The sequence below is a fragment of the Prionailurus viverrinus genome, chromosome B1, assembly GCF_022837055.1.
Source record: "Prionailurus viverrinus isolate Anna chromosome B1, UM_Priviv_1.0, whole genome shotgun sequence".
NCBI classification, from domain to species: Eukaryota; Metazoa; Chordata; class Mammalia; order Carnivora; family Felidae; genus Prionailurus; species Prionailurus viverrinus.
Genome location: NC_062564.1, coordinates 136,302,423 through 136,315,170, shown reverse-complemented (window position 1 = coordinate 136,315,170; position 12,748 = coordinate 136,302,423). Strand labels below are relative to the sequence as shown.

At 38.8% G+C, this 12,748-nt stretch overlaps 1 protein-coding gene across 8 annotated transcripts in view; it reads right to left on the bottom strand.

Moving 5' to 3' along the window:
• Positions 1–12,748, bottom strand: part of WDFY3 (WD repeat and FYVE domain containing 3) — a 280,210-nt gene that overhangs the window by 256,241 nt on the left and 11,221 nt on the right. For 6 of the 8 annotated variants that reach the window (XM_047855183.1, XM_047855186.1, XM_047855184.1 and 3 more), the window contains exon 1: positions 10,384–10,402. The exons of the other annotated variants lie outside the window; for them this stretch is intronic. The gene's annotated coding sequence lies outside the window, so the exon portion shown is untranslated. Of the gene's footprint in view, positions 1–10,383; positions 10,403–12,748 lie in introns of those variants that run through there. 8 annotated transcript variants of the gene reach the window in all.

Sequence of the window (12,748 nt, the reverse complement as noted above, 5' to 3'; positions counted from 1 at the left end):
CCGCGTCAGGCTCTGGGCTGATGGCTCGGAGCCTGGAGCCTGTTTCCGATTCTGTGTCTCCCTCTCTCTCTGCCCCTCCCCCGTTCATGCTCTGTCTCTCTCTGTCCCAAAAATAAAATAAAAACGTTGAAAAAAAAATTTAAAAAAAAAAAAAAAGCAAATTAGAACCATTTTGAATAATACTATGAACATTAGCTTTTTGTGGACATATGCTTTCATTTCTCTTGCATGTATACCTAGGAATGTAACTTAAGAGTTCATAGAGAATATGTTTAACTTTATAAGAAACTCCTCAATTGTTTGCTAAAGTGGCTATACCATTTCACCAGCAATGTATGAAAGGAAACTCCTAGTTGCTCCAAATCTGCACCAATTCTAATATTATCAGACTTTATTCCTAGCCATGCTAGTGGGTGTGTAATAGTATCACCCTATGGTTTAAATCTACATTTCCTTGATGACTAGTGATGCTGAGTATCTTTCTATGTGGGATGTATTGGTCATTCATATATCTCTGGTGCAAACCCTTTGTCTATTTTTTGACAGGGTTCTTTGTCTTATTATCAAATAGTGAGAGTTCTTAAGATATTTTGGTTCAAATCCTCTGCCAGCTATATGCTTTGCAAATATTTTTCCTGGCTTGTGGCCAGTCTTTCATTTTTAAAAATACTACATTTAAAAGTTCATATACAGAAAATTCACTTACAATTTGTTCACTTTTCTCCAAATATACTTGAAGGAATGTTTATTTAAAAAAAAAAAAAAAGATATAATTGACTGCTTTTTGGGAGGTGACAAAATCATTGTCAACTACTGAATAGTCTAACGATGATACAATCCGGCCCGCACATACTAAAAACTGGAAAGTACATCCTTTTACTTCTAGTTTAGAGCTCTTCATAGCATTGGGTCCCTATCAGATACCTGATACAAAACCTAAAATTAGAAGAGAGAATAACATGTTGAAAGCCTCCTTCCTGCAATTCTTTATTGCAACTTGACCTCTGAATTATAGACATTTCAGAGTAAGATATATTATACTTTTTGTTAATTACAGTTTTATTTTGTATTTTTAAAGTTTATTTTGAGAGAGAGAGAGAGAGAGAGAGAGAGAGCAAGGGGAGGTACAGAGAGAGGGGAGAGAGAGAATCCCAAGCAGGCTCTGCACTGCCAGCACAGGGCTCAATCTCCAAAACTATGAGATCATGACCCAAGCCAAAATCAAGAGTCAGTCACTCAACCAACTGAGCCACCCAGGTGCCCCTGTTAATTATAGTTTTAAATAAAAACTTTATGTTGATGAGAAAAGCAAATTCAACTTTAGCGTAAATACATGAAAAACTAATTTATGCAGTGACTTTCAAGAAGCATCTAACTCTCAAATAGGCTAAAAAAAAAAATTAAAAACCACAACAACGCTTTTGTTGACAGCACAGATAGCTTTATATATAAGTACTGCTTATTAGTCCTTAAATCATCCTAAAACTCTCTAACGTTAACTATAAGAAACAAAAATTTTATGCCAACGTTTTCATATTAATAAAGGTGCATCCTCAATAGAATATGAAATGTCAAGTAGTACACATTTTTTGAAGTAAAACAATAAAAGTTGCTCTCCACAACACTTAATCTTCTTTTCCCCTAACCCATGCCCCAAAGATAATCAATCATAAAATTCTGGTATGCATTTTATAAACACGTCCTATGCTCAGATGTGTGTGTGTGTGTATGCACATATACATACATATATACATACACACATGCCTTCACAAAGGATATATTGTGTTTTAGCATTCTATAAACCAAAATAAAAACAAATTTTAAAATAAGGTCTTTATGGCTGAGAAACTGTACAACATGAAATCTAAATGGGAAAAGATCTGAATCTAATTAAGACAAAAACATGTTGAAAATTTTTAGAAAATATTATTAAATTTTGGGAACTTGCAGACCACATTATTACTTCTGTAGTAGACACTTCTTGGAGTGGCTAGACAGCCTACAATCCTTCCCTTCTCTGTGCCATGATGAATGGCCTTGAAGGAAAAGATCAGAGGAAAAACCAAGGAAAGATTTAAGGAATGGCTATTTGGGAGGGGGGAAAAAAAAGGAATGGCTATTTGAATGAGCCTCTTACAATGGTGCCATACCCTAAAAAATTCCTCACCAGAATCCTGCTACTACCAAATCAAACAAATCAAAATGTAAAGGCTCTTAATAATCACTGGAGAGATGGCTCAAATCAGAGATCAAGTCATAAATCCTCCTGCAGCCAGCCTAGTCCTTGCCTAGTGAGTTCATGAAAACAATCACAACCAGGTGGTAGGAAAAGCAGTTATGCAAGAGATCAATTACACTAAGATGGACCTCAGCTGCTACTACTGCCCAGGATCCATTTGCCTGAGTTCCCCACAGGCACTACTTCTTAGCAGGCAAAATACTGCAAGCCCCTTGGATTATAGAAATGGTGATGGCAGTAGGTGGGGGATGGGTTAAATAGGTGATGGGGATTAAGGAGGGCACTCGTTGGATGTGGTGTTCAATCACTAATTCTACACCTGAAATTAATACTACATTGTATGTGAACTGGAATTTAAATAAAAACTTAAAATTTTTAAAAATCTTTATTCATTGTTGAAAGAGAGAGAGAGCGCACAAGCAGGGGTGGGGTGGAGGCGGGGGGGGGGGGGGGGGGAGAGGGGGGCAGGACACAGAATCTGAAGCAGGCTCCAGGCTCTGAGCCGTCAGCAAGAGCCTGACATGGTGGCTCAAACTCACGAACTTCGAGATTATGACCTGAGCCAAAGTTGGATGCTTAACTGACTGAGCCACCCAGGCGCCCCTAAATAAAAACTTTAAAAAAATGGTGATGGCTGATTCTTTCTATAAGAGACACCAATTCTGAAGTTGCCTTGCCAGCACCACTACACAAGATTAACCGAATGTCTCCTATAAATCACATGGCCTTTGATCTAAGCATTCACTTCAAATGGCAGTGAGTGGATGCTCAGGGCCTCATATCAAATAGACTCTTCTTCAGACACAGCTGGGTCCCTAATAGGAAGAAAAGGCTTCTTGAAGCTTCGTGTACCAGTTGTTGCTCCAGCTAAAAACTTCTGAATCTGGGATGCTGCGGCCTACAAGGCTGTGAACCACCAACCAGTAACTGCTGTTTCCTATCTCCAGAATACAATGGCTGAGGGAACCAATGATTTTCGTAGAGTGATTTCTGCTCTCAAAGTTTTGCCTTTTATCTCAAGAACTCTGAAATCTGCTGATCTAGAAGTTTTAGTACCCAATGAGGAAATATTTATACCAGGAAACAAAATAACTGCTTCACTCTATTGAAAGCTGAGCTTACCATGTTCAGTTTGATTTCCTCGAGACAGTAGAAAAACAAGACAAGCAAAAACAGAGGCTACAGAATTGGCTGGGGGTGACTGTCCCTGACTAGCAAGGGGAGAAGAGATTGCTACTATGACTTTGGGACTTGGAAGACCATGAGAAGAACTCTGGGAGATCTGGAATACATTCTTACAATACTGTGTACACGTTAAGGTTAGTGAAAGACTATCACAATTCTATACTGTTGGAATTACCAGAGGCTCAGACCCTTTCAAGAATGAAGGATTAGGGGGCACCTGGTAGTTCAGTTAAGCATCTGGCTTTGGCTTGAGTCATGATCTCACAGTTTGTGAGTTCAAGTCCCGAATTGGGCTCTGTGCTAACAGTGCAGAACCTGCTTGGGATTCTCTTTATCCCTCACTCTCTCTGCCCCTCCACCCCACCACCTCTATCTCAAAATAAAAAAGATATGAAAAATAAAAATAAAAACAAAACAAGAAGAATAAAGGACTAGGTCAGCTTGTTAGGAACAGAACCCTGATAAGCCAAGATACTAGCAGAAGGTACAAAATCTGAAGTAAAACAGATTAGGGTGTATGCACTGATGAAAAGCTAAAGACTGAAGCCATCATTTATATCCTTACTAGTCACTGGTGTATAGTAAGTACCCCATCTTTCCCTTTAAACACATTTTCTTTTTATTTCCCTTTCTTTTCCTCCAATCATGCAAATGACAATTTAGCAGTAAATTTAAGTTGTAAAATATCAAGAATCACAATGAAACCAGTGGCAGCAGGCTATCACCTAGACTCAGTATCCCTATGGCCCTGCCTCTCGATGTGGTACCTCAGCTTGCATGGAGATTTTCTCCCACTAAAAATGCATCAACAGATGGGACAGCAGGGTTATCTTCTGCATTTACGTAAGTGGGGAGGAAAAGGAGGGGAAAGAAAAGAAGGGAAAAGAGATTAAACTACTAAAGGCTGAGATATTCTACATATTTCCTAGGAGGGCTGCCCCACTTTTGATTTCCCCTTCTTAGGGGTGGCCCCCAGCACACAAGCATAGACTCCTGGGATTATAACTATGCCTCATAATGCTTGTCCCTGTCTCTGGGAGACAGATACCTGGTCTGAACAGGGTAATCTAATCCTTTCTTATTGGAATATAAAAACTGAAAAGGCAAGGCAGGGAGTCTAGAGAGAAGGTATAAAAATTGCTAATGAGGGGTGCCTGGGTGGCTCAGTCGAGTGTCTGACTTTGGCTCAGGTCATCATCTCACAGTTTGTGGGTTTGAACCCCACATTGGGCTCTGTGCTGACAGCCTCGAGCCTGGAGCCTGTTTCCCTCTCTCTCTCTCTCAAAAATAAACATTAAAAAAAATTGTTTTTAATTGCTAATGAGATCTCTAGAGGTCTCTAGTTTTTTCTGATCAAGCCCCACTTGTTCAATTTGTCATTCAATGTCCAGTACAGATTCCAAAAATGGCTTTTGTTCCCTTTAAGCTAATGACTATCAGCTAACTGCAACCCCCAAAATGCTATTATGACTTCTAGGAAGTAAAAAGAGTGTGGAAGGTTGTCATTTTAATGTCAAATTATCATATTTTTTTTACTTCCTCTTACCCTGCTCAAAAAACTCAACTCTTAACATATTGTACTTTGCCTCCAGAATCATGACATTAGAACCCTCATGCCTACCATGCTTTTTCATATCCTCTTATTTTGCAACAAAGCGTATTTACTCCAAAGCTTCAGTTTGTTCACTTCAACAGCAGTTCCCTGTTAAGACTTTACAATGAGGCATCAGCAGTTCTCTGCAACTCGTGATGCCTTACCAGTGCCAATAAAGCAAAGTAAATGATTACTGATTAACAATGGAAATGAATTTTTTCCTTAAAAGATATTTAGTATAGGGCACCTGGGTGGCTCAGTTAGTTAAGCGTCCGACTCTAGGTTTCGGCTCAGGTCATGATTTCACGATTTCATGAGCTCCAGCCCCTCATCCGTCTCTGTGCTGACAGTGAGGAGCCTGCCTGGGATTCTCTCTCTCTCCCTCCCTCTCTCTGCCCCTCCCCTACTCATGCTGTCTGTCTCTCTCTCAAAATAAATAAACTTAAAATAAAAAGATATTTAGCATACAAATGTCAAAGGGCACCTGGGTGGCTGAGTCAGTTAAGCAGCTGACTCTTGATTTGGCTTAGGTCATGATGTCACGGTTGGTGAGATTGAGCCCCACATCAGACTCTGAGCTGACAGTGAAGAGCCTGCCTGGGATTCTCTCTCTCTGCCCCTCCTCGGCTTGCTCTCACATTCTCTCTCTCTCTCTCTCTCTCTCTCTCTCAAAATAAATAAAACATTAAAAAAAAAAAAAAGTCAAGCCCAGCCTGCTTCTCCTGTTACTTAAATCCTAGGTCACCAACACAGACTCATGACAGCAGTTTTAGCCCCAATCTTCAATTCCAGATCAAGTCGTTACTTTTTATTTTTTTAATTTATTTTTGAGAAATAGAGCATGAGCATGAGGGGCAGAGAGAGAGACACAGAATCTGAAGCAGGTTCCAGGCTCTAACCTGTCAACAAAGAACCCAACGCAGGGTTCGAACTCCCAGACTGAGAGATCATGACCTGGGCCAAAGTCTGAGGTTTAACCAACTGAGCCACCCAGGCGCCCCCAGATCAAGTCGTTATTAACACTAATCCACCTAACCCTTACACCCCAGATTAGATGACAAGGGATCCTAGCTTGTTCTGATACACCCTCTGCTCTATTCTTACCCTTTCTGCCATTTTAGCCCTGTTGATACCTCAGTTATTATAACTAGGCTTCTGTTTTGACACTTTTAGAGGTTCCCAGTCTGGTCCCTGCCTTTTCTCTTCCTAGGACTGGGACACCTATTTTTGGTTACCAGTCCCAATCCCAAGGACAGAAATCAGGTCCAGCATCCACAAACAGAATTCTCTGGCAGTCACTCATACGTGTGTACATGTAGGTACTTATTTTATTCATTTACACACACACACACACACACACACACACACACACACACACACACACGCACACTCTCTCTAAGATTCCATGTGCTTCTTTACCTCAAATTCACATAACAAAAGGTTGCATGGATGGCTCCCTGGCCGTCCTACTCCTAATATGGCTTACCAGAGACCTTTCCTCAACACCTGTAGTTTAAACGAGTATGGCTGCAACATGCAGTACTATTTCTAAGTGTGGACTCCTTCCAGTCTGTCCTGTATAATAGTAACCTCTGCCCTAGTCTAAAACTTGGCCATGTTCTATCATATCATTAATACAACAAAACTCTATCAAATCTTGAGATATTGTACAAGTAAGCAAACTTACAGAGTTTAGAAACAAATAAACACATAAGCAAAAGAAAAAAATTATTTTCTAAATGGTAGGACTGTAAACTTTGTAATACAGTGATATTAAAATAACAGTATGATTCTTGGACATATATATGCCAAAAAAATTTTTTTTAATCATTAGATTATAATTTTTTAAAGTAGAGAAAAACACAAAGACTATATTACATTTTATAAATATATTCTATTATAGCATATAGAAATGACCAACCATTTTATTCCCCAGAGTTCTAAGCAGTAATTTCTTGATTAAGAAATTAATAAAACAGATAAGGTATATCAGGGCAGTAAAACAGTGCATATGTCTAGTCATATAGATTAATATCTCCCCTTATTTTTAAGATTTTATTTATTTATTTTTTATTTTTTTAAATTTTTTTTTCCAACGTTTATTTATTTTTGGGACAGAGAGAGACAGAGCATGAACGGGGGAGGGGCAGAGAGAGAGGGAGACACAGAATCGGAAACAGGCTCCCGGCTCTGAGCCATCAGCCCAGAGCCTGACGCGGGGCTCGAACTCACAGACCGCGAGATGGTGACCTGGCTGAAGTCGGACGCTTAACCGACTGCGCCACCCAGGCGCCCCAGATTTTATTTATTTTTAAATTATCTCTCTACCCAACGTGGGGCTTGAACTTACAACCCTGAAATCAAGAGTCACATGCTCTACCAACAGAGCCAGCCAGGTGACCCAATTAGTATTTCTTCTGATCAAGGCTGAATACTCCCTTATGAAACTTAAACTTCTAATTCTATTTGGTACCCAATATGGTATTCCCCTCACCTTCTCCAAAGTCTGGCTTCGTTATTATTATTACACCTTCATTAAAGTTCCCTCTCCTGGTTTTCCCTACCTTGATTCCTAACTAAAAAGATCAAGCCACAAATGGGATCATCACAGGTATAAGGAAAAACTGCAAAGCAGCCCAAGATTCAAGGAAAAAGGTGTGTGTACTTACCCTAGGTAAGCCAAGAGAGTTGCAGCACGAACAAGTGCAATGACTAGTAAGGAACCTCAAATACCGTGGCTAGAGAAGGAAGCTAATGAAACTCAAAACAGACATTACCACAATATTTAGTAATTATCTGTTCATAAGGCAAAGTAGTTTACTAGTTCTTTGAAATGAGGAATAGTATTTTATCATTTTGACATTTTCAGCACAGAAAGTAGACAGTTCATAAACTCTTGCTGAGGGGCGCCTGGCTGGCTCAGTCAGTAGAGTATGCAGCTCTGGATCTCAGGGTCATGAGTTCAAGCCTCACATTGGGTGTAGTGACTGCTTAAATAAACTTAAACAACAAAACAAAACTCTTGTTGACTGAAAAAAACAATCAAGAATTCAGACGATAGTAAGGAGTGTCAAATATACTCAACTTAGACCGCAATACAGTCACTGTGGAATGACAACTTCCAGGGAAAACCTTACTCTAACAAAACCAAGTGTGATATGAGTTCTAAGTTCCTCTTCCCCAAAACAACTCCCTATCGATCATTAAGTGCAATGAAAAATGCACCCCGTACCATGGATTAATTTCATTTATGCTTACCCTTTCACCAGGCAATTATTTTCCTCTGTTCCAATTTTGTATTACTATAACCGTTTCCTCAATCTAACACTATGTTTAATATTTATTTTTTAAAAATCCATTTTATTACAGGCATCTGGGAATAAGTTACTGGCTAATATATGTTCTAAACTGCTGTTCGCAGACACCTTATAGTGAGTTGAATTCTCATGAAGAAAACAGATATGATGGGAAAAAGTAACGTAATTTAGTTTTAACTGTAACTCCAATAAGCCAGAGGATTCTTTACTAAAGTAGTCACTTTGCCATCTTTAAAAAATTTTGTAAAAATAGGACTATTTTATTGACCCCTTAGTGACAGTAGATGATGAAATGCACCAAACTCAAAACTTGTGTATAGTACTTAACTCTGCTACTCCGAAGGATGAGACAAAAAGGTTTTAAATACCAAAATCAGCATGCTATAAGAGCATTTCTAAGCTTTAACAAAACTGGAAAAAAAAAAAAAACACATGCGGATGTGATTAATTGATATAAGCATGCTTGTACTAAATAATACCACCAAAACAACAATTAGGTACTGGAATGCAACTCTTCCATTAAAATAGCACTTGGCAAATGATTCTCACTGGACTGGACTGGAATGATGTTTTGACATCAGGATATGCAAAGCAACTATTAAAATCTACACTTAACGTAGGTGTTAACAAGCAGAGTAGGAAGAAAGGCTAGAATATGAGGATCCTTTTAAAGATCTTTCAACACTGGCAAGCAACAGTCAAAAAATGGCTCATTTTTGATGAATGTCTTAGGCTGAGAAAATTCAAAGTGCATGCAAATTCATAAAGAAAAAAAAAGAATAAGCTTTCTAAGAAAGATACAATACTGTTCTCCAAGCTATGCCTACAGATCACTAGTATTTTAAGTATTGTCATCTCAGAAAGGCTATTCAGCATGTATTTCTCCTGCCCTGTCCCAAACACACGAGTACATGTCGGTGGTAATGGTAGCCTTCATGCCTTTTGACAGCTGCCATGTCCTGTCTGGCTTCCCCACATGCTCCTGAAAGTACAAACACCTATGCCAACCCGTGTGGTTGGTTAGGTTATGCAATCTAACACAAGCTGGGAATCACTGAACTTATTTACTCTGGTGACTCAGATTTAAATCTAGGTCTCTGTGGAAAAGGAGGTGGAGAACACAAATGAATGTGTTGACACCATTCTCCACTAATATTTATTACATAACTAAAGCAAACTCAAAATATTTTCTGCTCTTTATATAGGTTTGGCCAAGACACTATAGCTTTCAGAAATGCTTTAGGTCTGACTAGGTCCAGCATAGCATTGGCTACATTGAATAACCTCAGGTAGAACGATTCTCCTTTATACAAAATTCTTTCTCTCCCTCTCTCCCCCTCCTTTTCCCATGGTGTTGTCATTCAACCCCACTGTCCCTTTCCTTCTTCCTCCAGCCTCTTCTTCAAGCTGCCACCAAGAGCTACCTCTTAGCAATGAACTTCACAATGTCAAGATAAGTTTTCCAATGACATTTCACTCAGAGAGAATAGAAATACTTTAAACACAGGAACCTCAGAAATAATAAAACTGTTCTCATTTTGACCAAAGAGATAACTCACCTATTTTTGGAGTTACCAAACTAAGATGAAATATATATAGCACATTTGTCATTAATCCAACAGATCAAATTATCTTTAAAAAGAATAAAATCATATTTAGTACAATTTTCAGGGTGACCTAGCTCTAAAATACTTCAGGAGCAGAAGTAAAGTTTTCATGTTAAAAATAGTTTTCCTAAATGTTTTACTTTATTCCTAATCCTTATCTTCATTATTTAAATATTAAAGTCAGACTAATTTCTTCCTAGAAAACTCATCTGACAGTAAAATCGATTTATTTTATAATTTTCTGTAATTCTGACATAAGCAAGTTTCAATATTCACCAAGGAAATCCCATCAATCTCCCTGATATTCAGATCAAACATCATCTTAAGGTTCCCCTAATTGTCTCAACTAAAAGTAACCTTTCTACTCACTAAGCATCCATAGAACTTCTGTAACTCACAGACTAATCACATACTATTCAATTACTTATGAATCTATCTTACCTTCACCATATAATAAAGGTATGAGAAAACTATACATGTCTTAGACATCCATGTAGCTCCCAATGCACCCAGCACAGCATACTGTAAAACATTTAATAGATATTTAGGAAAAATTATAGAATTACTAATATACATTATTAGCATCATTTTAGAGTCTATTTACAGTGTATCATCATTTTGGGAAATAAGAACTAGGTTCTTAGAGCCAGCTGAACCCCTTATACTTGATCTAATTTAGTCACTAGTCATTACACAAGTCAAGCTAAATAAAATTATTAAGCAAATCAATGATTTTCCTAGAAACAACTGACACAGTTTATTTTTATTTCATACTTGTTTATTTAAACATGGCATTTATCATCTAAATCACCTAATACTGTGTTTTAATGAGCAATGTGCCATGGGGAAAGAACCTGGGCTTTAGAGTCAGAGAGACCCAGGCTTTTATCAAGAAAAACTGATTATGAATTTACCAAAAGATTTCTAGGGCAAAAAGAATAAAGAAACATAATAAAACATGTATTATCATTCTTTCAGTCGATAATGAATAGTTTTAGAATTCCTAAGAGTGACAGTAAACATTTATTTTCTTAAGACTTACATAATTTTGTGACAACATGCTTATTACCTAAGTACATTCATTCACTCAACAAATGCTTACTGAGGGCCAATTATATCCCTATGTGTATGTGTTTAGAGAATAAAACTTGCTGAAATACATTATACAATATGTGGTAATGCTCTACAGCTGTTTATTCATCTACACTATAAATACCCCTCTGCTTTTCCAAAATCTCCTCTATATTCAGTACAGTGGTAGAGGGTACTTAATAAATATGCCTTAACTAACTGTCCAATATTTCTTTGTCTATATTCTGTTGCATGTTAAGAATGAAAGTTCACAGTAAGCAAATATAGTAATGATTAAATAAAGAGGTCCAGCAAAGCAGAATTAAGAATGCCGTGTAACTGAAATTTTACATGACTGTATCCAGTGCTGTGAATGAACTACCCAGTGGAAAATAATCAGCCATTTGCCTAGTTACTTGTCACCCTTTTTACAGCAAATGCAGGAAAGAGACCTTTGTCTGGTATCTACAGATATAAGGCACAGAATCTGAATTTGTAAATGCTAACCTCTTCACCCTGAGGTGAAAATATCAACATTCTTGTATTTGTCAACATTTTTCAAAATAAGCAAGATCATTATGCTTTTAGTAATAAAACACAAATCAGTATTAAATTATAGTCATGTAAATGTTACCACTAGGTAAAGGGTGATATGTGAAAGGTACATGGGATACTACAATTTTTGCAACTTCCTGTATTTTATAATTACTTCAAAATACACAAACACAGGGGCACCTGGGTGGCTCAGTCAATTAAGTGTCTGACTTCATTCGGCCCAGGTTGTCATGATCTCGTGGTTCATGAGTTCGAGCCTCGCGTCAGGCTCTGTGCTGACAGCGCAGAGCCTGGAGCCTGCTTCGGATTCTGTGTCTGCCTCTCTCTCTCTGCCCCTCCCCTGCTCATGTTCTGTCTCTGTCTTTTCTCAAGAATAAATACCATTAAAAAAATTTTTTTAAAAACTTAAAAAAAATACATAAAAAAATATATGTATCAGTAAGGTAATACAGTTTGAATAAATGTTAGAGAAGTGAAAGCAAATATATACATTGCTTTCCCAAATTCAAACACTCAGAACATACTAAGAGATCTGGATATTTTGAGAAGATACTTGTGGTTTGTCTTTGTTTTTTTTTTTAAGGATGTATTTTAAGTAATCTTTATACCCAACGTGGAGGTCAAACTCACAACCCTGAGATCAAGAGTTGCATGTTCCACCAACTGAGCCAGTCAGGAGTGCCACTTGTGGGATTCTTTTTCAACTGCTGAGTCCTAGAGGCGCCTGGGTGGTTCAACCAGTTAAGCATCCGACTCTTGGTTTCAGCTCAGTTCATAATCTCACAGTTCATGAGTTTGAGCTCTGCATCAGGCTCCATGCTGGTGGCGTGGGGCCTACTTGGGATTCTCTCTCTCCCTCTCTCTCTGGCATTCCCCTGAAGGAAGGTAGGGAGATGAGAGGGGGAGGAGGAGGGGGAGGGGGAGGGGGAAGGGAAGGAAGAGAGGGGGGAGGGGGAGGGGGAGGAGGGGGAGGGGGAGGAGGAGAAGGAGGAGGAGGAGGAGAAGGAGGAGGAGGAGGGGGGATGGGGAGGAGGAGGAGGAGAAGGAGGAGGAGGGGGATGGGGAGGAGGGGAAGGAAGAAAGGGAGGATGGGGAGGGGGAGGGGGAGGAGGGGAAGGAAGAGAGGGAGGGGGAGGAGGAGGAGGGGGAGGAGGGGGAGGAGGAGAAGAGAAGAAGGAGG